Source organism: Sander lucioperca, chromosome 17 (genome assembly GCF_008315115.2).
Source record: "Sander lucioperca isolate FBNREF2018 chromosome 17, SLUC_FBN_1.2, whole genome shotgun sequence".
Taxonomy (NCBI): Eukaryota; Metazoa; Chordata; class Actinopteri; order Perciformes; family Percidae; genus Sander; species Sander lucioperca.
The window spans coordinates 25,750,647-25,776,043 of NC_050189.1; the positions used below are offsets into that span (position 1 = coordinate 25,750,647).

At 40.5% G+C, this 25,397-nt stretch overlaps 1 protein-coding gene across 2 annotated transcripts in view; it reads right to left on the minus strand.

The window, feature by feature from the left end:
- pcxb (pyruvate carboxylase b) overlaps window positions 1-25,397 on the minus strand; it is a 326,753-nt gene that overhangs the window by 227,707 nt on the left and 73,649 nt on the right. The window lies entirely within an intron of this gene.

A 25,397-nucleotide genomic window follows, 5' to 3' on the forward strand; every position in this document is an offset into this window, starting at 1 on the left:
AAAAATCATGTTTTAGTTGAATAAATGCCGTTGTTCAGTAACAACAACTCTAACATACACACTGTTTAATGTGCAGTACATTTGTCAGAGATTTTGCCCAGTAACACACACACACTCACCAATAAGAGTTACATTATGCACATTTTAATTCAGCAATTTCCCAATATTAGAAAGAATTGAAATGTGAGAGGGACAGAGAGAAGTTATTTTCTCCATTTCCATGAGTTGTAACCCTTAACATCAATTTTGGCTCATCCGTATGCATTTATTTAAATGTAAAGCTCAAATGAGATTTGCTGGGTTAAGCTTCATGACCTTGCACAGTCTAAAGCATAGCCAAAATGTATAAAAGTATTTTGTCATCGTTGTTTTCTGGACACATTTTTAATGCAATGGACGAACACAGAGGGTGGGGGACATATAATTCTTAACTGGCTGTGTCCCTGCTGCACACGCTGCCAAACATAAAACACACTCTGACAACTGGGAAGCCTCACCGCCTTGAAGAGTGAATGAGAGACAGAAGGCACACGCATTAGCAAAAAAGCTTGGATTTTGGACACCGTCTTGGCTTCCGTCTCCTTAATGTCTCAATTAGCTGGTATCCCCATTCTGGCCAAACAGAAGGACAATTATGCATCAGCCTGGCGTGAAATGTGTTGGTGGAATAAGCAGACCCAATCTTGATAACTTGGACAGGCGCTAACGTACCGTTTTTATTACACTTTCATGAATATGTTCGTATTTTTGAAATGACACAGCTAGGCTCGCATTCTTAAATCATAAAAAGGACGAGAGGAAATGAGTCACTTTATGAGCAGTGCCCCTAACAGCAGTTATGGATATGATTCTCAGTTCCCCAGTACTTCATCTTTTAATCAGACTCAGATTACTAGTCTTTGTTGGCTCTAACACATGGTCGGCTCCCGGGGCTAAAGCCAGTAGGCGATATGAAGGAGAGGGGGAGGGGGTGGGGGGGAGGGGGTGGGGGAGTGGGGTGTATGCCATCCAACCTTGTTAGCAATAGACCAAAAATGCATGCCCCTTGTTAACATGCAGTCCGCCCTCTCCATCCCCTGCAGCAGAGAGTGTGCAGGGGCAGAGTGGTTGTTTAGTTCAAAGTCTAGTCAGCCTGACCCGTTGATCCTTTATCTGACTGAGGTTTGTGAAAGTTAGAATCTATGGGCTGAGGGTACTGAAATCGCTGTAGTATGCATATTGATAAATCCATGGCACTGTTCCGTGGTGCTGAAGTGGCAGACGGATTTTGTGACTTTTGGTAATGTTGAAATATGGTAAAAGTATTTCCTTGCCTATTAATTTGTTCTGTCAGGGGGAACAGAAGAAGAAAAACAGCCCTTAAAACACCAAGTATCCAAATTTGAAAAACACTAACTTATGAGGTAGCATAATAATGGATCCAGTTTCACAGATGGAATTCCTTATTAATATCATTAATTGTATTAACAGGACCAACTGAATATTTCAGAGTCCAGAGTCAAACACTTGGCATCCAAGCATGGACTTATTTATATTTATTATATATAAATCAAGTTTGGCCTAGTTCTTTTTTCACTCACACAATTCTTCTACTTTGAAAACATAAGGCAACACTGATTGAATAAAGACCCTCGAGGATTTATAGCATTCATTGTATACAAATTTGACTCAGACAAATTAAAGAGCCCGCAGCAACATCTGTCCCTAAGTGCAGCCAGTTACAGAATAAAAGTCCCTTGTATCATTAGCAAGTTCCACAAAAAAAGCCGAGCTACACAGGAAGAGGATGATATGCCTTCAGCGAAAGTAGGAGTTGGGAAATGCACTACAGCACATGCACACTCTCAATACAAGTGTGATGACAATAAACGCTGCTTTAACAGTTGGCACAACTCTGTTAGAGAACACAGAGGATTAACCAAAGACCATGAGGAGGATTGACCTGAAACATCTGTACAGAGGCAGGGTCAGGAAATATCGCCATCAGTGTGTGTACTTCCAAATACATTACCACGTCTGAGAATAAGCATTTCAAATGGACGTTGTCACCATATAAAACCATGGAAACCATCTAAACACCACATCTATAATAACTCCCACCCAAACACTGAAACAGATACATTTCCTTCATGTTTCCAAAACATTACTTAGCATTATGTTTGCTGTCACAAGGCAAGACAGACTAATAACCACTCAACCTACATCTATTTGTCCTTGATGGAATATGCCGGTTGTATATGTATGCAAGCTTCTGACATGAATAAATCATCCTTATGTACAAAACATAAGCTGCAAGAGTACCCAAGAAATATAATGTTACTTTACTGCTCATACTTCTAATCTTAAAATCACTTGATTGTATTTTGACTACAATAGCTTTCTTTTCATTATTCACTAGTTTCCTGTATGCTTTGGCAACACAGATGTAATTACATGCCATGCTAATAAAACAAGTTGAAATTGAAAAATCAAATGGTGTGCACACAATTATTAAAGTTTGTCTAAACTATTGTCAACAGGATTTAGGGGTAGGGCAAAACTCAGAAATGAATTAATAAAATGGAAATTATGAAAGTGAAGTGAGAAGCAGTTTTATTTGATTGGTGGCAAACCAATATTTTATTGAAGTTATCTGTTTGGAGTTCTTACACACACTCAAATTATAACGCTGTTACTTCCAATTTCCCAGCAAGTAAAAGTAATAACAATAAGACAGCTATACGATACCAAAAATTACAAACTAAAGTTTACTTGCATTCATCGTTATATAGATATTATGCAGATGTAGATGCCTGGGAAATTATTATAATATTTTTCATTTTGTTGTAATTTAATGATCAATAAATGTGCACTGTGCACAAAAAGTCTGAGAAATATAATTATTTACCATACAATGGACTATGAGAAAGGGACAAAGACAAACATTTAGTGAAAAGAGTAGCTTTAATCCCAGATTCATTTGATTTGAGACATTTTCTATTGACCATGACCAAAAGTAATTTTAACTAAAGTTGTTCCACCTGCTTATTCACAAATCTAATCGTAGAGTTAAACTTCTTCCAACTCTCTCCATATTGTGCGTGTACCCTGTCATGTAGGTACCCATCAAGCACGGTGCACACAGCAGACTACACATGGCACTTTAATTATATTTTGCCTAGAGCCCCAGCAACCAAGAAGTACTCCTGAGTTGCAACACTACCTGGCCCACAATTTGCTTTGTGTCAATGAGTTGGTAGAAAATTTGATCAAACTGAAATTTGCTCTGCTTATAGCATGTAAGCACAATATTAATTGAAATAATAAGGTCTTCAAACTAGATTTTGACTCAGCCCCCCTCTACAGAACAGGGCCTCAAGACTACAATTACTATAATGTAATGTAGAACCTGCCTTTAGGCCTTTGTCATTTCAGGTGATAGAGGTTAAGTAGTGCATCTTTCCCAAATTAGTGAATAATCACATTACAGCAAGCCAAATGGAACAAAGTGGAAACTCCAGACCCCTTTTTCTGTATGCTAGGAGCAAGAAAAAAAGATGTCATGGAAACAAACACTGTCTCTTGGCTTTGTTTTTTGTCAGCAAATATATTACATATATAACAATTAAAAGAGTCATTTAAGATATATTGTTTGTGAATGTTTGCCTTTCCCTTTCTTCTAAATGACTATATATATATATATATATATATATATATATATATATATATATATATATATATATATATATATATATATATATATATATAAGGGCTGTCAAAATATCGCGTTAATTTCGATTAATTAATCTGAGAAAAAATAACGCGTTAAAAAAAATAACAGATTAATCTATTCCATATTGACGTTTGACCCAGAGCCGTTCTAGCCACCATTCGACTGTAAAATGAAGGCGGGAGACGAGAATGTGCTGCCTGGATCATTAATTGGAACATTTACTTGTAAAAATCTTCTTCCTGCCAACCCTGGCTACCGAAATCTGGTGCCACTGATATGTCTGCGCTTCTCTCTGATGCTCTGAAGACGATTCAGGCAACACAAACACTGCTGCAGGTGACGCTAGTTAACACTATACTCGACAGAAGCTAACCTTAGCCTACCGCTAGCTAGCAGCTGGATTAAACACGGTTAAAATGCTGACAGCTAACGCTAAACGGTGTAAAGTTTGACTGTGTTTTACTGTAGAGGATTCAACACCGGTATGTAAAAATCTGGAGCTGCGGTCGGAGAAACAACACAGACGGTGCGTTCAATGAAACTGGTAAACTACAGCCTCGTGGTGCATTTGAAGTTATTGTAAATGTCCTTTTCCCATCTAGTGGTTGTTTTTGTCGTTCAACAGCAATTTACTAGTGAAATAAGTTATTGTTATACATTATTATTAAATCATTTAATTTTGACCATATGGCCTTAGCAATAAACAAGCCGTTCTTTAATGTCACCGACTGTTTAGTACCCTTTTTTTTCTTTTCTTACTTTCTTAAAGAAATCGGTTCAGGCACCGTTAATTATGTATGCAATTAATTTCGATTAATTAATCAGAGTATGTAATTAATTACATTACATTTTTTTATATATTTATAAATATATATATATATATATATATATATATATATATATCTATATTTATAAATATATATATATATATATATATATTTGTACGTTTATACCATCTATATAGCTACACATCTATACAAACAAAAATCCATTTTGCATTTTCTAAAAAAACAAAACAAAACAAAGAACCCAAAAAACACCAGACTAAATATTGTGTCCATTCTTTGCCTTTGTATTGTCCACATTGTTTTGGCCCACTTTGAGGTTCTGATGTGTCAAAGGTGTGAACCTATTCTTCATTTCTGACCACGCTAAGGCATGCAAAAATGTTTTAAGATGCCAAGCCTAATATTGCATGTCTACTTCCCTGCCTGGCATCTCTGTTTGCCTCGGTCTTTCTTAGTGCCTCTGAATAGCTGCCAAGTTTATATTTGATCTCTGACAATTCAAAAGAAAAATGGAAACCCCCACAAATGTTATAGAACATATGTCTAGTCACTGAATCTGATCTTTGAAATTCTGTCAGCGCCTCTACCTCACAGCCATTTTGCATTTGGTCCTACTGGGTGCAACACCCTTGCTTAAGGCTTCCAAGATGAAATCACCAGCCCGCTAAGAGATGCATGTATTAGACCGCAGAACCACATGGAGGCCCAAATTATTTACAGCACTGGCTACATTCCAATAAGTACTATATATGGCTGCTGAACACACATTCAAATAAAATATTACATCAAAGTCTGTCTTCAGTTGGTCATATGTTTTCAAGGAAGTCCCTGGTGGGGAAAAGCACCACTTTAAAGGAAACCTAGTCAAATCAGCATATAACGGTCCTGGCAAAAGTCTAAACTCCGATTGAACTTAACAGTTTTCCTCCAAGTAGCTTCAAAGACGAAGAAAACCTTTTCATCTGAATTCCAGGTCAATGCCATGCACATATTGTTTATACTCTGATGCTAATCTTTTATCGGAGCTGCAGCAAGTCTTAACAGTAACACCCTCAAACCTGACAGAACATTTTGTTGCAGCACATGACATCAACATGAATTGGGGGACTTTAACATCTCATTGTTACACGTCGTGAATCATTCATTTTGTGTGACTTTGACAACAAGTATTAGGTGTTTCGTTAACTTAGAATGAGCCCTTCATATCTACATAGGGAGTCCTCTTCCACTGAGCCCGCCTTGTTGCACTGCCATGTTTCTACAGTAGCCCAGGCTGGACAAACCAATCATTGGCTTTAGAAAGGGCCTTTCATATTTTAAGTATACTTGACGAAGAAACTGAGCCTTGTATATGACAAGTAATAGCAGTTTAACTTCAGTATTATAATTTGCAATGCTGCTAGCCTAGCTTGTCCAACCCACTTAAACATGTGGGTGTAATTAATATGCCAATCAAAAAAGGCAGAATGCTTTCATATGACAAAACTGCGTATATGCAATTCAAAACATTCAATCATTTAAATTTCCCTTTAAAAGAGGATCATCACAGAATCACTGCAGGTCATCTCCAGAGTCAAGAGCGCAATGAAGGTTTCATTCAAATGTAATTCTATTAAAATTAATTATCTTGTCGGCCCTGAGTTATGCAGGGGGTTAGATTGCCAGGGTTGAGGAGATCAGAGCAGAGGATGTATAATGTACTGACCTATGACGGGGTTGAGCACCTGTCCACACAAAATTATGCTTTCTTTTCCATTCCCTATGTTCATTAAAATGTATATACATATATGCATACACAAATACCTAGAAAGCATTCCTAATATCTGCCATTTGCACACATGCAAGACTTACCCTTACTGACTGGACACGTCCCTACATTATCACAGTACATGGAAAATACATTAGCATAATACTCACTAGAACCTGAGGACACACACACCCACACACATCCTAGTCCTATAAGTCTAGTCCATACGTTGACCTTCAGCACCAAGCACACACACTGTCTCAATCTGTCACGTGTGCGTACGCACACACACCGAGATTATGAAGGCAGAGTACTAATTGCATATCATTTTCAGTCGTTTCACTCAGCTCATTAGCAAAGGAGAAGACGGTGGCTGCACGCCCAGAACTAAAAAGGAAAGAGGGAGAGAAAGAAAGAGAAAGGAGTATGGTGAGGACTGGAAGGCAGCTTGTTGTGGCCATAGGAGATACAGAAAAATTCAAGAAAATATGACAAACAGGCAGGGTGGTAAAGTAAATGTTACTCCACTCTTGAGATCCAACAAGAATGGAGGAGATTGAGAAATACATAAAAAGGAGACAAGATGACAGCTATACATCCCCAACTCAATGCAAGAGAGCGAAAAAATTAAGCGAGGGGAAGCCGAGGGAGTAGGAGTGTGGAGGAGGATAAAAAAAAGCTTTATGCCAAAACCCAAAGAGAGCAGAGTGGGAAAAGTGGGAGCGTGGAAAAGACTGGATTTGGCATTGCTCAAAAGGACAAAAGGAATGAAGGGGCGATAGGAGGAAGCAAAAGTGGAAGGCAGAGAGGGGGAGTTAGGTTGGGAGTGGGAAGGAAGGATGGAAGAATAAGACGGATAAATAGGAGAGTGGGACAAGAGTGATAAAGCTGGGATGAACTGCGGATGGAGCGAGGGAGTGAGGAAGAAGCAATGACTCAGAGTAAGGCTGGAAGGAAATAAGGAAGTGAATGGAGGAGGAGAGGAGGTAAGATTGCAGAAAGCAGGTTCATCTCTAAGACAGAATTTTAGGGGGGGGCAAAGTGAGAAAGCGTTCAACATTAAGGGACTTACATTTAAATGCTCTCTTGGTGAGAGTTCGATTTATATCACTCTCATGTTTGCAGGCGGAATATAGCAACAGCTAGGAGACGTTAGCCTACTGTAGGTTAGCATAAAGACTGGCAACAGGGAGAAAAGGCTAGCTTGGCGCTCTAAATGAGGTATATAATGTTAATAAGTGAGCTTTAGCGGTACTGGTAGGTGGATTTTGTTACCTTTCGACAGAACTAGGCCTACAGTCTCCCAGTTTCCAGTCTTTATGCAAAGTTAAGCTAACTGGCTGCTGGCTGTAATTTCATATTGAATGGACAGATATGGGAGAGGTATCAATCTTCTTATTTAACTCTGAGCAAGAAGGCGAATGAGCCTATTCCCCAAAATGTCAAACAATTTTAATATGGCAGATGCAAGAAGTGAAAAAAGGTGAAGGGGGGGGGTGTGGAGGGATGGGAAGGAGAGAAAGAAAGGAAGAGATGAAGGTGGGTGTATTGCAGAAGAAAGTGAGAGCCAAGCACAGATAACACTGCAGGAAAATATGGAAAGTCTGAATAAGAAAGTGAGAGAGAAGCACAAAGAACCAGTCAATTAAAAGTATTATAAATACTATCCTATTCCCCTCTATTGCTTTTTCATTTCACTCTCGTCCTCTCCTAAATACCCCCTTTCCTTGCATTGCTTCTCCTCACTTCTGCCTCCCGTCCTTTATATCTTCCATTGTCTCCAGCTCTCCCTCCCCACCGCCCACATGTGGCCTTGAAATGCAAAATATGTACTCCTTTTGAAGGGAACACTCGATTTTATAACTTAATTTGAGTGTTAGTCCGCTGTGTGTGTGTGTGTGTGTGTGTGTGTGTGTGTGTGATTTGTTTATGTTCACACAAAACGGGTCTCCGGTAAATACACTTTTTCAAGATGGCTCCAGGGCTAGTGGTAAAGAGCAAAGCAGAAATGTATTTCTCATTTCAGTAAAACTAATGCAGACTCACCCCCACCCCACCCACCCCCCCACACACACACACACACACACACACAAAACAGAAAAACGAAACAAAAAACAGAGAGGGAATAGGAAGAATGGATAAACACAAAGACAACAGTAGAAATCAAGAGGGAGAAATGGAAGAATGGGACATGGAAGAAAAAGAGGCCCACAGAGAGAAATAAGAGGACAAAGGGAGATGGAGGAAAGATTGAAGGACAGATGGAAAAGACAATAAAGACGGGTAAATACAGCGAGAGGGAATATGAGAGTGGCGGAGAGGAGGAATGCATCGAGTCACCCATGTTGTTTTGTATGAAAGCAAACAGAAGAAAAAGAAGAGGAAGTCTGGCAATGGGAGGTGAGAAATGGAGACGGATGGGAGGGATGAGAGAGGGAAGGAAATAAGAAATTTAAATCATTGTGGCATGAGGATGGCATTTTGACATCAATTTAGCTGGCAGCCAAAAAACTATGCTGCCTGTTTGATATGCAGAAGCAAACAGAACATGGTTGGAGATGGAGGGTAAATGGGGGGAAAGGGATGAAGAGAGAGGGGGGAGTGGGAGAATTAATCATAATTTATCAACATGAGGAACAAAAACTCTGAATGGGAAGGAAAAAGGATAGATAGAAAGAAGAGATGAGAGAATAGGATGCTTAAGAGGCTCAAACAATGATTAATTGTTTCCCCAATTGTTGCCCATTTTCTAAGATAGAAAATGGCAGAGTTAAGTATATGTTTAAAGAATTGTTCTGGTAAACAGAGAATCAAATGGAAGACAAACGGTTGAGAGTGCATAAGCGGAAGGGCAAGGCAAAAAAGCAGTAGAAAATATGGACGACACACACAGCCCCAGCAGACCGACGCGCACGCACAAGATCCTATCTGATTAGATTTCCTCTCCTTTTCAGCTCGCTTTCTCCCCTATTTTCTCAGGCCTCACTATCAGCCTATTAATTAATTCCTGCTTTCCTTGTTATGAAGCAGATGGAAGAGTGAGGAGAGGAATGCAAAATTACTCCGGCGTCCAGAAGGCAGCGAGGAACGAGATGAGAAAGGCCAAAAGGAGAGAGACAGAGCATACAGATAAGAGGAAGAAGAGAAAGACAGACGGGAGAGAGAGAGAGAGAGAGAGAGAGAGAGAGAGAGAGAGAGAGAGAGAGAGAGAGAGAGAGAGAGAGAAATTAAATACAGAAGAACAGATAGAGAAGAGGAAGTAATTACAGTGCAAATGCATACCGCATTTCCAATGATACAAATGTCAGTACACAATGAAAACACGGTCTAAAAACATGATCCTAACTGCACTCTTTTGACAGTGTATCTATTAATTACATAGTATAAAAGCATTGTGTTACTATAAGGAATAAAAATATTCATCTTTTCAGTCATTAAAGCATCGCCACCATTCAGTCCATTCTTTTCACTGCTTCATACAGATGTATCATGTAGGAGCACAACCAACAGGTATTCATAGTCATAGTCCTAATCAATGCTTATTGTCTGGAGGTTTTCATTCCAACCAAAGACTCCACCTGCTGAATAGCACTCCTTTAAGTAGAGGGGTAGGAACTCATGAGTGAAATGACCTGCTGAAGTGAGTTGGAATGAGAAACCTGCTTTATCTGCTCTGTATGGCACATATTTGGCCACCCCTGGATTAATCAATTATTTCAACTGTGCAATACTTTTCTGTCAATCTAATAATCAACGAATCGACTAATCATTTCATGCTTAAATTTGACAGCCATGTGTTAATATTTAGCACATAATGTACATATCAGCAGTGTCTTCACTATCAACTGTCAAAGACACCCGAGTTGACCTGTGTGATTCACTCTTTATTTACATTTGACGTGTGTCTCTAGTTGCAGTGCACCATGGTCCAAGGCCTTCTTGGAATCCACTATGAGTGAGTGCTCTCCCGCAGGTCTAGATTGATGGGTAAAATTGATGTGCTGGGGTGCGTTGTAAAGACACCACGCTGGTTGATTAAACTTAGATATTGACCCGATGTCTGTCTCTATAGCTCGGTATTGACTCAACTTTGTTGGTGTTCCTGATTCAGAAGCTGGTTCGAAATTAAACATGGCCACAGACCCTTGAACTCATTTGATTAACTTTAAATAACAAAACTGCATCCACACTAGGGCTGGGTATCGATACTCAGTACAGGAGTAGTACTGAAACTTTTCCTGCAGTCGATCCTTTTTGTACCTAGACCTAGAACAAAATCACTATTTGTATGGTTTTGCTCACAGCCTATCACTGCAAGCGTTCTTTGATTTAATGTGACGTGTGATTGCCGACATGGCAGTTCAGCGTGCTGAGCCTTCATTCACATAATGGGTATATATTGAAGTAGAAATAAAAGGGTATCAAATGAAGTACTCTATTGTATCGGTGTCACTTTAAGGGTACTAGTATTGGTACTGGTATCGTGATTCTTTTACCCAACCCTAATCCAAACATACCCTGTTTAAAACGTGGTATTTTGATAAGGTGGTGCATGGTAAAAGTGGAAAACTGACATAAGTCTACAGTGTGTAAAAACATGGCCTTGAGTTTCTCAAGTGGGCTCTTCTAATCACAGGTTTTGCTTTGGGCCCAAAACACAGCCAGAAGGCTAAACAGCCAACTCTCAGTTCCCAGAAGCCCCAATGTACCCTGAATAACACCTCACACACCTACACAACACTTAAACATGTATTAGGATACTCTGTGCTTCACTCTTATCTGTGTATTCCAGGTACTGTATCTTAAAGCAAAAGCCCACCATGTAACAGCATTCATGTGTTATTCCTGGGACTTTGGAGAGTATCATCTACTGTAGATGTGTGTACTGTACTTGAACAAATCCTACCACTTCAGGGACTGAAAGGATTTTTTTAACACATAATTCATTATTACTGATTAATTTGCTAATTATGGTGGCTGTTAATCAACTGCAATGTTCAAACTCAGGAACCTGATCGTTTTTGCTACTCTGGGATTTGTCTGCCTCGAAAAAAAAAAAAACCTAAAGATAAGAGGTTTAGTAATTTGCTCAAATTTAGGAAAAACAAGGTAAAAGTTTTGAAATTGCAGCAATCGTGCAGAACTTAATTAAAAAAAATAACCATTTATCCACTGGCCCAAAAAAAAAAAAATCAACTAAACTACAGCTCAGTTAGAGGGTCATGCCGTTTAAATCAAGATTTAAATTGAAAGGAGGACATTTATTGAGGGGTCTGCTAGAAGGTCCACATACAACAGCTCAACAAAACACGCAAATGCACACCAGCAGACACACACAAACCAAAAAAAAATGCAAAAGCCCATATAGGCCAGATAAAATGCAATCCAAGTTCTCTCATTCGGAAAATTGCACAGTGGAAGTCACAAATAGAGAGAGAAAGAGAAGGGGAAGCCAGATAAATAAGCCCCCACACACAATCACAGATTTGTCCATCCGCACACACAAGTACACATGTAGTTAAAAATGCATCAGCAACCACACTGCACATTTGGCACACTCACAGAAAGTTATCCAACAAGTAGCACACACATAACACATGAAAACACACATCATGCACAGAGAAATATGCACATGGAGATAAATACACACATAATGACACAAGCCTATGTGTCACAGACCAGATAACATGATAAGTGTAAAATATGAGCTGTGGCGGAATAAAACGGAGGCAACGAGGAGGGAGTAGCCACTGGGAGAGAAAGAAATGGAATGAGGGGTGCAGTGTTAACAGAGAGGAAGAATGTGAGAGAAAGAAAACAAAGAAAGAGCAAATAGGCAAAGAGATAACTCAGTTCAGCCTTGCTACAGATAACTGAAGAGAATTTGCCTCAGTGTGTGCGCACAGTATTTGTATGACAACTTTATAATTTAAGTAAGAAGAGGGGGTAAGACACTATGTAGAAAGAAGAGTAAGTAGGAAGACAGAGGAGGGCAGTATAAGAGGAAAAAGAAGAGTGAGGATAGACAAAAGGAGAAACATGAAAAGGGGTAAGAAGGAGATGTTGGCTCAACATGGAAACCGTTACAATAAAATTAAAGCGTACTAATTTTAATGCACTATAGGAAAACAATAAAAAAAAGTCACGTTCATTTGCAAAGATCTTATTCACTACAATAATTTGCAATCACACGTGTTTGTAATTACACATTTTGTAACTGCAAAATGCAAATTCTAGAATATCACCAGCCTTATTTGTAATACAGTGTTGGCATCACGACCTCCACTCCCAGAGCGGATTTCTCTGTAATTCTGTAGTATTTGCAGGGAAAAGGACGTATGCTTGCACCCACTGATGCATTCAGAGACCTGTGCAAATGACTACTTCTAAATGCAAACAAACAGTGATACATTTACATACATCTCGCTGTACAGCATCTGCAGCTATCCTCATTGCTGGGATTTTCATTTACAGGTTTTAGACAAATGAAGCATGCAACATAACTATTTGAGTGTGCAGCGGGATGGAGACACTGGGTCTTCCTCTTCATATACCAAAGCCCAGCAGGACACCATCCTAATTAAACCCAATGCTGTGAGCAGACCACAGATGAGTCTTTGATGTATAATTGTATAGTAAGTACTCGGGATAGCATGCGAGTCTCTCTCAACACAGGCGCCTGCCTGTGTTGAGACTCGCATGCTATCCCGAGAGAGGCACACAAGACAATTTATGTGCAAGCCTTTTTAAACAAAATGATCTCCTCGACAGGGTTCCCAGCGTGATACACCGATAGGTAGGCCTGCTGCGTGTGAGACAGCCTAGGCAAAGTGGCAAAGTGGCAATGCTTCCTTTACGTCTAGCTGGGAGGGATTTCATTTGTCATTTCACCCAATTATATTCCACTCACATCTCACTGACTATAAGGCTGTTGAACCATTTGAATGCAAGCAGTGGCACCCGGCATCCAGTCTGCCAGTCGCTGCATGGGGAGTGACAACCTAACAATATTGACAAACATGCTCCAGCACCTTTTCGCAGGCTGCAGTGGGTCCAATGTACAGTATGTTATGCAAAGTGGATCAGTGCCTGACGAATCCCTTGTGGTGCATGACTGCACAATCAGAAATGAAACTGACGTCCTAATTAGCAAGTCCGCAGCTAGATCCAAGCAGCTTTTGCTACTCCTCTTTGGAGGCAAACTCGACTTTTGAAGCCAAACAAAAAAAAAAAAAAAAAGCAGTAGACAATTCCTCTGTTTTTAGCGTGTGAGAAGACTAAAGTATCCTCCTCTCTGCTGCTGCTATCCCCACATGCATGTCTGTCCCAGGGACTTAACCATGATCCACCACCTTTTGATGCTGAATCCTCTGGTTTTCGGCAAATCTTTGATACAACTTGGCTCGGAAGGCCCAAGCCTACGGAAAAGGGTTAGGAGGAATCTGAAGGGGATTACTGGATGGAATGTATGGAAATTACAATTTAATTCATTATTTAGGTCATGGTAATTTATGCAAATTAGGATTCCATTAATTCCAGCTTTGGGGTTCAATGGTGTAAATCTTGTAGGGGTGTGAAGTCCTGTCAGGATCACATGATGTGGTGGACAGGAAACATATTAATCTATCATACAAAACCTCAGCAGAAAAGGTCATCGCCTTGGAACACATTCTATAACATTATTAATACTATCTATGCAAGAGAAAGGACACAGGACAAAACCACAGAACACCAGGAATGTGGGCTGATATGTAGGTGCGGCAGGACTTGACACCAGAGGTGTGACGAGATCTCGCGGGATTAAAGTGTGACGAGACTTCTCGCGAGATCGGTCACAAGTGCAGAGCAGCAGCCAGTAGACAGAGTCCAACCTGGTTGTTCTTAGAATACATATGGCTTTGAAGATGAGTCTGGCTTGGACCTCTAAATTAGCATAGAATATCCCCTGCCCGTTCGCCAAAGTTGACTGAGTTCACTTTTGCATAGCGGTATGGAGGTGCAGTTGTAAAAAGCTGCCTGTAAAACCCAGCAACGTTAGAGGGTAACGCCACTGTCTCTCTCGCATAGTACATGTACATTGTCCACGTTATTTCTCCGCTTCCCATTCATTTCTATGGGAGCAGCTGTGCAATGCATTCTGGTAGCGTCGCAGGGACTTTGAAGCGGGCGTCGAGTCACCCTATCCTCATTTGCATGAAGTTGAATCCAACCAACTTTATGCAAATGAGGAGTGGCCGGCTCAGCTCGACACCTCTCAAAAGCTGACGGAAATCTTTTAAAGTGCCCATATTATAAATAAAAAAAAATCTCTTTTTCTGGGATTTGGGGTGTTATTTTGTGTCTCTGGTGCTTCCACATGCATTCAAACTTTGAAAAAAAAACATCCATGCTGTTTCTGCTAGGTTTCTGAATGTGTTCTGCCTTCAGTCTCCGGGTGAGCTGTTCAAAATCTGCACGGCTTTCTACGCAACTAGCCGAGACCAGGGGCCTAGGGGGCTAACCGTTAGCATGCTAGCATTCAGCCTAATCTACAAAATAAATTGTATAGAACTACTTACATGTCCCTGTTCTGCAGGTATTCCACACAAAGTTGGAAGTGCGCCCTCATTTAGAATAAGTCTCCCAGCTAATCCTGCCTTGTACAGGCCGAAGTTGCAGAAACAGCTAGCTAGCTCATGTAATCCTTACCTAGCTACTGCGCATGTGCGACTGACAAAGATCTTACAGAAGTTGCGAGGCCTCACTCTGTAGCTAAAACAGAGACCTGAACACAGGGTGAAAAGAGGAGCTGCAGCAATGTGCAGTACAACAAAAATATGGTGTTTTTTGATAATTAAACCATGTAAACCTATTCTGATAAAATCTCAAATTACAATTATGAACCTGAAAATGAGCATTATATGGCTGACCTTTGTCGATCCGAAATGAAGACAGATTCAGCAACTGCATGGCCCATTTCTCGCTTAAAATGTTTTCAGAAACACGTTTCGGTGAACTACTTTCATGAAATACGATCTTGTGTCTCGTCTCGTGAGCCGAGTGTCTCGTCATACCCCCTACTTGACACTGCAGGTGATAAAACCCTTGTTTTGACACAATTTGTGTCAAAAATCCAATCCTTCTTCTTACAGTCATAACTCAGTCAAACCTGAATACACGGACATGATACGCACACAGTCCAGGGACACCAGTCAGTATCCCTAATGTCTATCACAGATAACTTTCAAACCATAGAAATAGAATGAGAGTAGAACGGACATTCCCATTCAAATCAACATAGCGGGATGGTCAGAGCAGCGGCCATTTTCATGTGTACCGTTGCCATTGCAAAGAACGGTGCCTGTTATAGTGGGTTAACTCATTCTATTTCTCAGGTCAATGCACAGTGCCTGAACACCATTTTCCTTTGAACTCATCCAATGACCACAGCAAACACTTATAAACTAGATAGAGAACTTGGTAAACATTACTGTATACCTGCTTAACATCAGTCTGTTAGCAATGTCATTGTGAGCATGTTAGCATGTCAAAGTTCGTATTTAGCTCAAAACAACGATGTGCCTAAGTACAGCCTGACAGAGCTACTACTCGCAAATGACTAAATACTTCAAGACGTTTTGACATTATTAAGGCTAAGAATGTCCCACTAACATTTTTCTAGTTTATATCTCTGAAACACTTACACTCTCCTCTTTCCATTTATACACAGATATCTGTGGTGAGTTAAAAACCTGTGGAAAACTTTTTTTTTTTCCTCCCAGAAAAGCTATCCTAGCATATGCCCTCACATGCAAGTTGATGGAACTTCCAAGCAGTTTAACTTATTCTGAAATGCATAGCTACAATAAGACCTGTGGTGCCTACAACCTTTAAATAAAAGGGAGTTAAAACAAGAGCAAAGAAGGCCTAACGATCAAATCAGAGACATTGTTTTGTAGCTTTTTGCATTATGTTGTCTTTGCGTCCCTGCAAATGACCATTCATAAATGATGAGATTGTCCCTATCTGCTTATGCTGGATCTTGTAGTACCGATAAATGCTTAAATTGTCATATTAAAAGAAGAAGTTTGGAGGTGCACATACATTTTTTTTCATACAACCAGAAACAATGACGGTTGTGATTATAATCATAAGCATCCTTCCATCCCATTATCATAAATAGCCTCAACACTCACTCTCTCCGCCTTACAAACACACACACAAATTAGATTCTCCCCTGGTGTCTGGACAAACACACAAACACACATACACACATCCCTCATTCTTATTCATCTGCTTACTTCTCAATCACTCACTGTACGCTTCGCTGCACAATTATAATCACCTTAAAATTATTTTATGACGTGCTCACAAAACCAAAAAAAACTCCTCCAAGTGTGTGTGCACACACAAATACAAATGCTTGGGTGTACACTAATACACACAAACACAAAATAGCTCAATGCTGGATTCAGATGTATACTTCGGTGCTTACGGACACGCATTCATTGGAATTTATACACAAACATCAAAGCATACTGTAATATAAAGGCTGATTCAGGTAATCGCTGAAAACATAAACATTATCTAGCTTATTACTGAGCATCCAGGCATGTCATCTATGCAGCTCAGCAGGATTTCCTTGTCAATGGCTATTTGATGGATACACACACACAGGTTTGTGGCACTATTTTTGTGGGGACCCGTCATTGACATAATGTATTCCCTAGCCCCTTACCCTAACCTTAACCATCACAACTAAACGCCTAACCTCAACCCTTTCCCTCAACCTAAGTCTAAGTCTCAACCCTAATCCTACAACCAAGTCTTAATCCTCAAACAGCCCTTTAAACTTGTGGGGTCCAGCATTTTGGCCCCACAAAGCTGTCGGGACCCCACAAGTATACTGGACTACCGGTTTTTAGACCCCAGAAATATAGTTACACACACACACACGAGAAGTTGCAGATTATTTACTGCCGTAATGCGTTTCTTTTGTGGGGTTGAGGAAGACAGAACTGGACAGGAGCATACAGAGAGGAGGAAGGAAGAGGGGGAAGAGGCAAAGGAGGGAGAGGGGGGAATGGGATAACAGATTGAAGCCATGAGCAAAATAAATACATAAAATATAAGGGGGGAAAAGTCCAGATGAGCAGAGAGCAGGAGGAGAGAGGTTAAGAGAGGATAAGCAGAAGAAGAAAGTGATGAAAGAGCAGGATGCAGAAACAATAAAATGGAGAGAATGTGTGGAGGAGACGCAAGCATGCAAGTATTTTTTTTAGCGTGTTAATTGTTAAGTGTATAATGATACAGAGTTGACCTTCTCTTGAACACCTTTTTATACATTACTGTGCCAAGAAACAAGTGTGAAATTGTTGGGAAAACTGGAGAGGGAGGAGAGGGGGAATAATTGCTGATGTGGCAGCAGCTCCTCCAACTCCCACGTTGAAAAAAGAAAATCAAAGCCAAGAGCAGAGAGCTGGAGATGCTGGCTGCTACATCCAACGTTCGACGAGGAGGGAACGAAAGGAAAAAAAGAATAAGAAAGAAAAACTGAACGCCGGTATGGAATTAAAGGAAGAATTACAAAGACAAGCACAAAGAACAAAGAAAGAGCCTCTAAGACAAATTGAAGGATAGAGAAAAGGCATTACAATGCATCACGTCGAATGGTGTCACAGTTAATGTATTAATGCAGGAACCCCCTATAGACTCAAACCTATCTAGCCGACGCAGGCTTTAAACTTTGGTCCAGCAGGCTGCTGTGCTTTTATTCCTACAGCAGCTCTGGGTCGCTCCGCTCATCTTTCAGTTCACCTCATGTCGCTTCCCTCTCTCCATTTCTACCCCTCGTTTGTCAGACCCTCTGTCAATTAATGCGAGGCATTGTTTCTTTCCGTCTTTCTCACTCCTGCTCCCTCTCCGTCACTCTTTCTCCGCCTGATGAAGATGGAGAGTGGTCATTTAAGACTAATTAGCGAGCCTAAACAGACAAATAACCAGGTGCAGCACACACATTTTCTCTCAACCACGGATATATTAATGCATGTGCACGCACACATATCCACACATAGATGCACCGATACCAAAAGCAACAAAGCAAAAAACTAAGTTTCTCTGACACACAACGAAATATGTATATACACACACTATCCAATTCTTTTTGTCTGCAGTATTGTCAAAACAAAAGCCTGAATGCTCACTTTCCATTTTAAAAGACAATCACAATCATGGTGCAGCGCCTCTAAAAACACAAGACTTTATAGTAGCTTTATCTGCTCATCTAGTTGCAATGAAGGCATCTCTCTAAAACAAACGCACACACACACACACACACACACACACACACACATATTACATGTCAGGCTATTCACTTAGTAACCAGCAAAAAGCACAGTATTAAAAAGTGAAGTATTAGATAATATCAAGTCCAAATTGTACTCCTCACTTACAGTGAACACTGTGCAATAGTGGATTCAGGGCGTTTGCTTGGCATCACTAAAACAAAAATTGGGATGACTTTTTTTAAAACAAATTAGAATTAGACATTTACCATTCTACTGTACTGGGCCAATTATGGCTTTTAATAAAACTGATATATTGTATGATGCATTCAGTGTGATCAGCCTTCACTATGATGGATTTTATGCAGTTTATTTAAAATATTGCCATTTACTGTAGACGATCAATATTGCAGCGTTAAAACCAGATCACTACTGGTTGTCAATGTGAAGCCCTTAACCTGAAATGATTCAAATGTGAGCATGACCAGGCTAATTATCTGCACTTCAGAATTATTTATTGTGCCGTGGTGCGAATGCAGATCACAGTTCAGTCTGCCAATACACTCTCTGCATGCTATTGGATTTCTGTTAAAATGAGCATCGGCCAGTCACTGTCACCCGGCCTTTCTATGATGGATTTGGTGCAGTTTGTTTAATGACCTCAGAGGTTTTGTTTTCAATACAATGCTGATTGTCTATGGGAACATGGTATTTATTACTATCTTGCCGTAGTGGAGGTTTTATTGTCTTTTCCTGTGGGTTAAAAGCTGCTTTAGAGGAATTTCTTTCCCTGCCAAGAACGGAAACAAACAGCCGCTGAAATAAAAATGCTGCACAAAATATCATGGCGTCAATCCAAAAACTTACTTATCTGTCCTCTTAACCCCTAGTCAGTCAAATGATATTGCTGATATCCAATACTGGATATGTTAGTAAATCATGTCATGTCACTGTCATTTGAAATATAGTACACACAACTGCATGTAAACCTATTATAGCTCAACGTATGCCTGATATCCCATATCAGCAGAAAAGCATGCAAACATTTACCTTCTATACTGTGCTGTATTAAGTGTATGTGGTATTAAAGGTACAATGCCTTGGTTTTCTGGACGGTATGGATTTGACAAAAATCATAAGCCAAATCCTTTTTTTGGACTGGCCAGTTAGCTGAGAGAGCCTTTGCTTTTGTTGTTTGGTGGAACACTGTCAAAGGAATGGAGAGCAGACCCAGCAGAGTCTTGCACAGTTGTATGAGATTATTGCAGCCAAATTGCTACATTGAGCCTTCTTGTATTTGTCAGTAGCCACACGTCTGTGCAGCTATAGTAGCTAGACGTAGTAGGAATGTTCTTCCGGAGCTTTTTGTCCACATTAAACCTAACAGCCAGTGCTTACTGTGTTCCCAAAAAGCTCCATAAATCAAATAGTTAGTTTGAGGTATTAAAGGTGAGAAATGGTTCAGGTAGGTGTAAGTATAGAAGTTGTTTTCTAAGATTTGAATTGATGGAGCTCAATGGGGGGAGGCACAGCCTGGGCGTAAGCACTGCCTGAGAAATGAATAGACATTGAGGAAAATAACATGTTAAATTTCCGTTCCGTGACGGAATATCTGTTTGTGTTTTGGTCTGTGTGTTGTTATCAACTGCCCAGTTTGACAGCCAGGCCGGGTTGGTAGTGGTATTTTTAGCTGTTCCTACTGTAATTCTAAGCCGAAAAAGTGTGTCTGTCAGTTGGGTACAGAGCTCCGTGTGACCACGGGCTTTTATGACTGTCAATATAGCCAGCATCTAACGTTAGCTACTCCGCTGTGCTGTGGAGTAATGTCTGGCTATGTGAGACAAGCGTCTAGCAACATTGTTGTGGATGCTCTGGTCTCAGCCTGGTAACCTCCATGAACTTCGAGTCTGGGGAGGAGGGGGCGGGGGAGACGACTCTCTCCAGTATTTTGAATTTGTACTGCAGTAACTATTTTAAACACTAGCTGTCAGTATTACATATTGCACCTTTAATATAGCTTTTAGCCGTTTAAATAAAGGTTAGCAAAAAAAAAAAAAACCTTTTCATGCATCCACGACGTTCAATACACTTTCAAACGAGGCCACGCCCCTTTAGGAGACAGGAAATGTATACCGTTTAATACTATTGGTGCAGACTGTAATGCGCTCTCTTTAGTTATAGAGAATCTTTGGTAATTTGTCAAAGAGAAAATGCCTAGCATGAGTCGTTTGATTTCATTTTTTAAGGTTGCTTAATCAAGCGCTTTACTTCATGTATTCCATTATTAGACAGGAAAGTAGGGAAAGAGGAGAAGAGGCAAGATGTCTTAAAAATTTTATAAATGTAATTTTGACATCAAACAACTGTGTACAACGCAAAATAAAACACTTCAGCATTGCTGCTGGAACAAAATCCTCAGGGAAACACTGTCTGGTCAACATAAAGACACACACACGCACACGCGCACACACACACACACACACAGTGAGCCTGGGGGTATAATTACATCACTTTAGGATCTAAAGGACTCCTGTCCACCAATCTAACAAAATATGCAACGTCCCTTGACATCAGCACACACACACACGCTGAATTCACGCTGCCACTGAGAGACACACTCGACGCACAAAGGAAAGATCGTTTACAGCTAAATTATGGACAAATTGAACCTTGAGGAGAAGTTCAAAGGCAGAGCTGGAGTTGAATGCAGAGGCGGTCTCCCTGTCTCACACAAACACTCACTTCTCCCTTGCACAGGGTGTGCCTCCCAGACAAAATATATCTTACATGTATCCCACATTGTGTCTGGTGCATTCACATTCAGACAGAACTGACTCTATTGTGCAAGAATTCAGTAAGGCTGGAAGACAGATGATCAGGTATTCGAATAATGTTCCTCCCTGTGCAATGTTTTTTTTCCTGCAAGTGCGTATGTGTCTTCGTTGATGCCTTTGGACATCAACATTTTGAATACGGGGGCGTATTTTTGTATGCATCTGTGAATGAGAGAGTGTGAGTGTGTGTGTGCGCGTGTGTGCATGCGCATTCATTCTGATCATAGATGGTGGTATTCCGCCTCCTCACTGACACTTGAATATGCACCCATTACCAGAGGCAGGAGCAAAGGAAGCACTGAAAAGTGAGAGGATGCCTTCTCAGTCAAAAAGATACTACCTTGTCAAGCTGTAGGAAAGCGAAAGATATGATAACTAACACATAAAGCAATATGGAGAGAAGGTGGAGAAGGAACAGCGGCAGAGGAAGAAGAAACGGTACCAGCGAAGGGGGAGTGGGAAAGACGGTGGCAGGGGAGAGGAAGAGGAGGAAAAGTTGGGAGGACATATAGGAAAGAGAGGGGGAAAATAAAAAATGTTGAGATGGTTTTGTGTAAGTTTGAGGTGGTATATTCAGACTATTAACTGCTGTTCCTCTTTGGAAAAGGCAGTTTGTGTTTGGAATTAAAGCTCGATCACATCAGCATCATTATAACAGATCCGTCAGTATTGGTGTACGTCGGCCGATAGGGAACAACAAATTGCAGTATAGAAATGCCAAAGAAATCATTCATAGGTCCACCAAGCTCCTGGGATCAGACAGCAGACTCTTGATCGGTTAGGGTCTGGTTGTATTGCCGTGAGTCTCGGGTCTGTCAATATGTCTTATACCGAAGTTCATCTGAAGAGGCTGGCTGTCAGCTCTGATCACATAGTGTCTCATAATCAGTGTTGGGCAAGTTACTTTTAAAAAGTAATTAGTTACAGTTACTAGGGGTGGGGGAAAAAATCAATACAGTATAGTATCGCAATATTTTCCGTGGCAATACTGTATCGATACACAGACGCCAAGTATCGATCTTTTGTTATATATGTGTTGGTCAGTTTGTCTGCTTGACAATCACATTTTGCAGCAACAAAATGGAAGTGAGATGAACAGACAGAGAAATGTATCTTTTTAGATAAAACAGATGTTGACAAAGTTTTCTTTGGGGACATAATGTAAAAAATTTGAAGTTGGAATAAAGGTCATAAATTGCAATATATCGCAGAATATTGCAATATGTTTAAAATCGCAATAGTATCGTATCGTGACATAAGTATCGTGATGATATCGTATCGTGAGGCCTCCGGTGATTCCCACCCCTAACAGTTACTAGTTACTTCTTTCAAAAAGTAACTAAATTAGTTACTCAGTTACAAATTATGAAAGTAACTAGTTACTTCAGAAAGTAACTTTTGCGTTACTTTCAAGTACATTTTTAAATGCTCAAATGTGACCCCACCTCCACCTACCCCTCTTTAATGTAACTTAAAATACATGTGCATGTTGAATTATTTATGATAAATCTGAATATTATAATGAAATGGACACTTAATACAATACATTAACAGAAACAATGTACACAAATCTAAACTATTTTAATGTTGCTGTGGGACAAAGTAAAACTAGCCTCCAATCAAATGCCATGTATGTAGATATTATGTTTATATAGTGGATCGATACCAATAACACAACAGCTCAACAGGCCACAACTGGGCAAAATTAAATTATGCTTGTTAAGCACTATACCAAAAATAAATAAATATATATACTCTTTGTAGTGCAAATAATGTAAGTGGCCTGATGTTTATACTTGTGCGCTGGTGTGTGCGTCGAGCCGGTGTGTGTGTGTGTGTGTGTGTGTGTGTGTGTGTGTGTGTGTGTGTGTGGAGTAGGTGATAGAGCGAGGGAGAAGTGAGAGAGTGACGGCGATCAGCTTTCGAGCGAGTAGCGACTCTAGAGTCATATAGTGAGAGAAACAAAGTGTCTCCCCTGTTCTTTCTGACCACGGTGGAAAATCTGTAGCAGGAAAAGTTAACCCTCTCCTTGATTTCATAACGCCATACCTGTCTCTCTCTCGTTGACTGACTCGCTTGTGTTGTTCTTGTGTGTCCGACTATGCGTGCTTTTGAACACCCGCCCAACTCTACTTCTAATTGGCTAACCGTGACATTTTACTCAACCCCAACCAAAGCTTGTGTCGTGCACTGCCCACTAACAAAGGAAGAACAGTAAAAAAAGTCTTTGCCTCTCGGCTCAGACTCAGAGAGTTGGTCTGATGAAAAAAACAGCTTCAAATATAGTAACGCGCCGCATTTTTTGGCAGTAACGGTAATGGCGTTAAGATGGTAAGAGTAATCAATTCGTTACTGAAAAAAAGTAACGCCGTTATTCCTGTCACTGCTCATGCTTTGCGCAGGAGGTAAATGTGTCTGCTGTGTCCAAGTTTTCTACAGCATGCACAATATACAGTACCAGTCAAAAGGTTGGAGATGCTGTCTCATTCAAAGCGTGTCCAAACTTTTGACTGGTACCGTAGTAGTCTTTGGTTATCCGAAGAGCTCCCGGAGGTCTTAGATCATCATTAAGATTTTTTATTTTGTACAGCTATAAGCAGCTACTCCATGTCCTTTGTGCATTACATTAACATCATACTGGAAAAAAGGTTTTTAGTATGCATTCTGACTGTATATAAGGGACTGTATAGATTCCAGTATAAACACACAACATACTTAAAACCTGCTTAGATGATCTTGGTCCGAATAACTTAAATAATAAAGAGAGGGTTCTTTTATTAGCATAACAGTTTTGCTCATGTCACAATTTAGTTACAAATAAAAAAACTGTGAATATATCATTATAAGATGTTTTAGGACCCATGTCGTCATGCTATGACTTTAAATATCCAGAAACGGTCCAACTCTTTGTAATATGGCATTATCATAACCCCTTGTCACTGACATAGCAGCTAATCAAGGTAAATAGATCAAGGTTTCAACTCATTGGCTTTCCTGTGTAGCTGCCTTGGCAAATGTAACTAAATTACCTCAAAGTCTTCAAAGGCCTTCTTTCAGGTTTTTGTCATTTTGTCTTCCACCTCTCCATAAAAAGAGGGACAGACGGAGGTAGAGAGTGACAAGACGGCAGGATAAGAGAGGGCAGATGGAGGCATTGAGGACGGATGAGGGCAAGTTTAAAAAGGGACAGAGTAAAGATGAAGCGTGAGACAGTGGAAGAGGAATGAATGAATAGATAGATGTCAGCGGGGAGAGAAGAGAAGAATGAGAGGAGAGAATGACAAAGATGAGATGGAGGAGAGAGAGGAGAGAGGGATGAGACTGGAGGGGAGGCAAGGCCTGAGAGGAGGGGGGAAAGAGAAGGAGTGATGGGAGTGACAGAGTGAGCGGTTGACACACAGAGGGAGAAACTGACAGGGCTGAAAGGACGGCAGAGGGAAAGGGGGAGACAGAACAGGAGGCAATGGCGCGAGAAAGAGAAGTGTAAGGGTGAATAAATGGACAGAGGTGGAGAGACGGATGTGGTGAGTCAGTTGAGGACAGACAGACGAAGGGGAGAACCTGAGGGAGGAATGAGGGATGAGGGTGAGGGGGTGGGAAGGAAGAGGGGAAGGATTAAGGAGAGAGAGAAAATGTGGGGATTTTGATACCCGAATTTGTGCTACGCTGACCCTCACTACAGATAGCATCCTATTAGTAACAGTTAGTTCAAAGTGCATACCAAGCAGGCAGACACACACACACACACACACACACACACACACATCAAAGTGAGGGAATCTGTTCCAGCGAGCATCTAATTGGAGGGGAAAGCAAGGCTAAGAGCCCGTTTACAGGTGCTGCCAACTTACAACCTGCATCTGGATATCTCATCTGGATAACTACATCTGATCACTGCCCTTTGCATTTAAACTTGGTATGTATCAATTCTGCCGGCACTGTGAGGTAGAACAAAGTCACAAGTAAGTCTCAAGTCTTGGCTAAAACATCCCAAGTCAAGTCTCGACTCAGGACCAACAAGTCCAAAGCTTTGGGTTTTGAGTCCTAAACAAG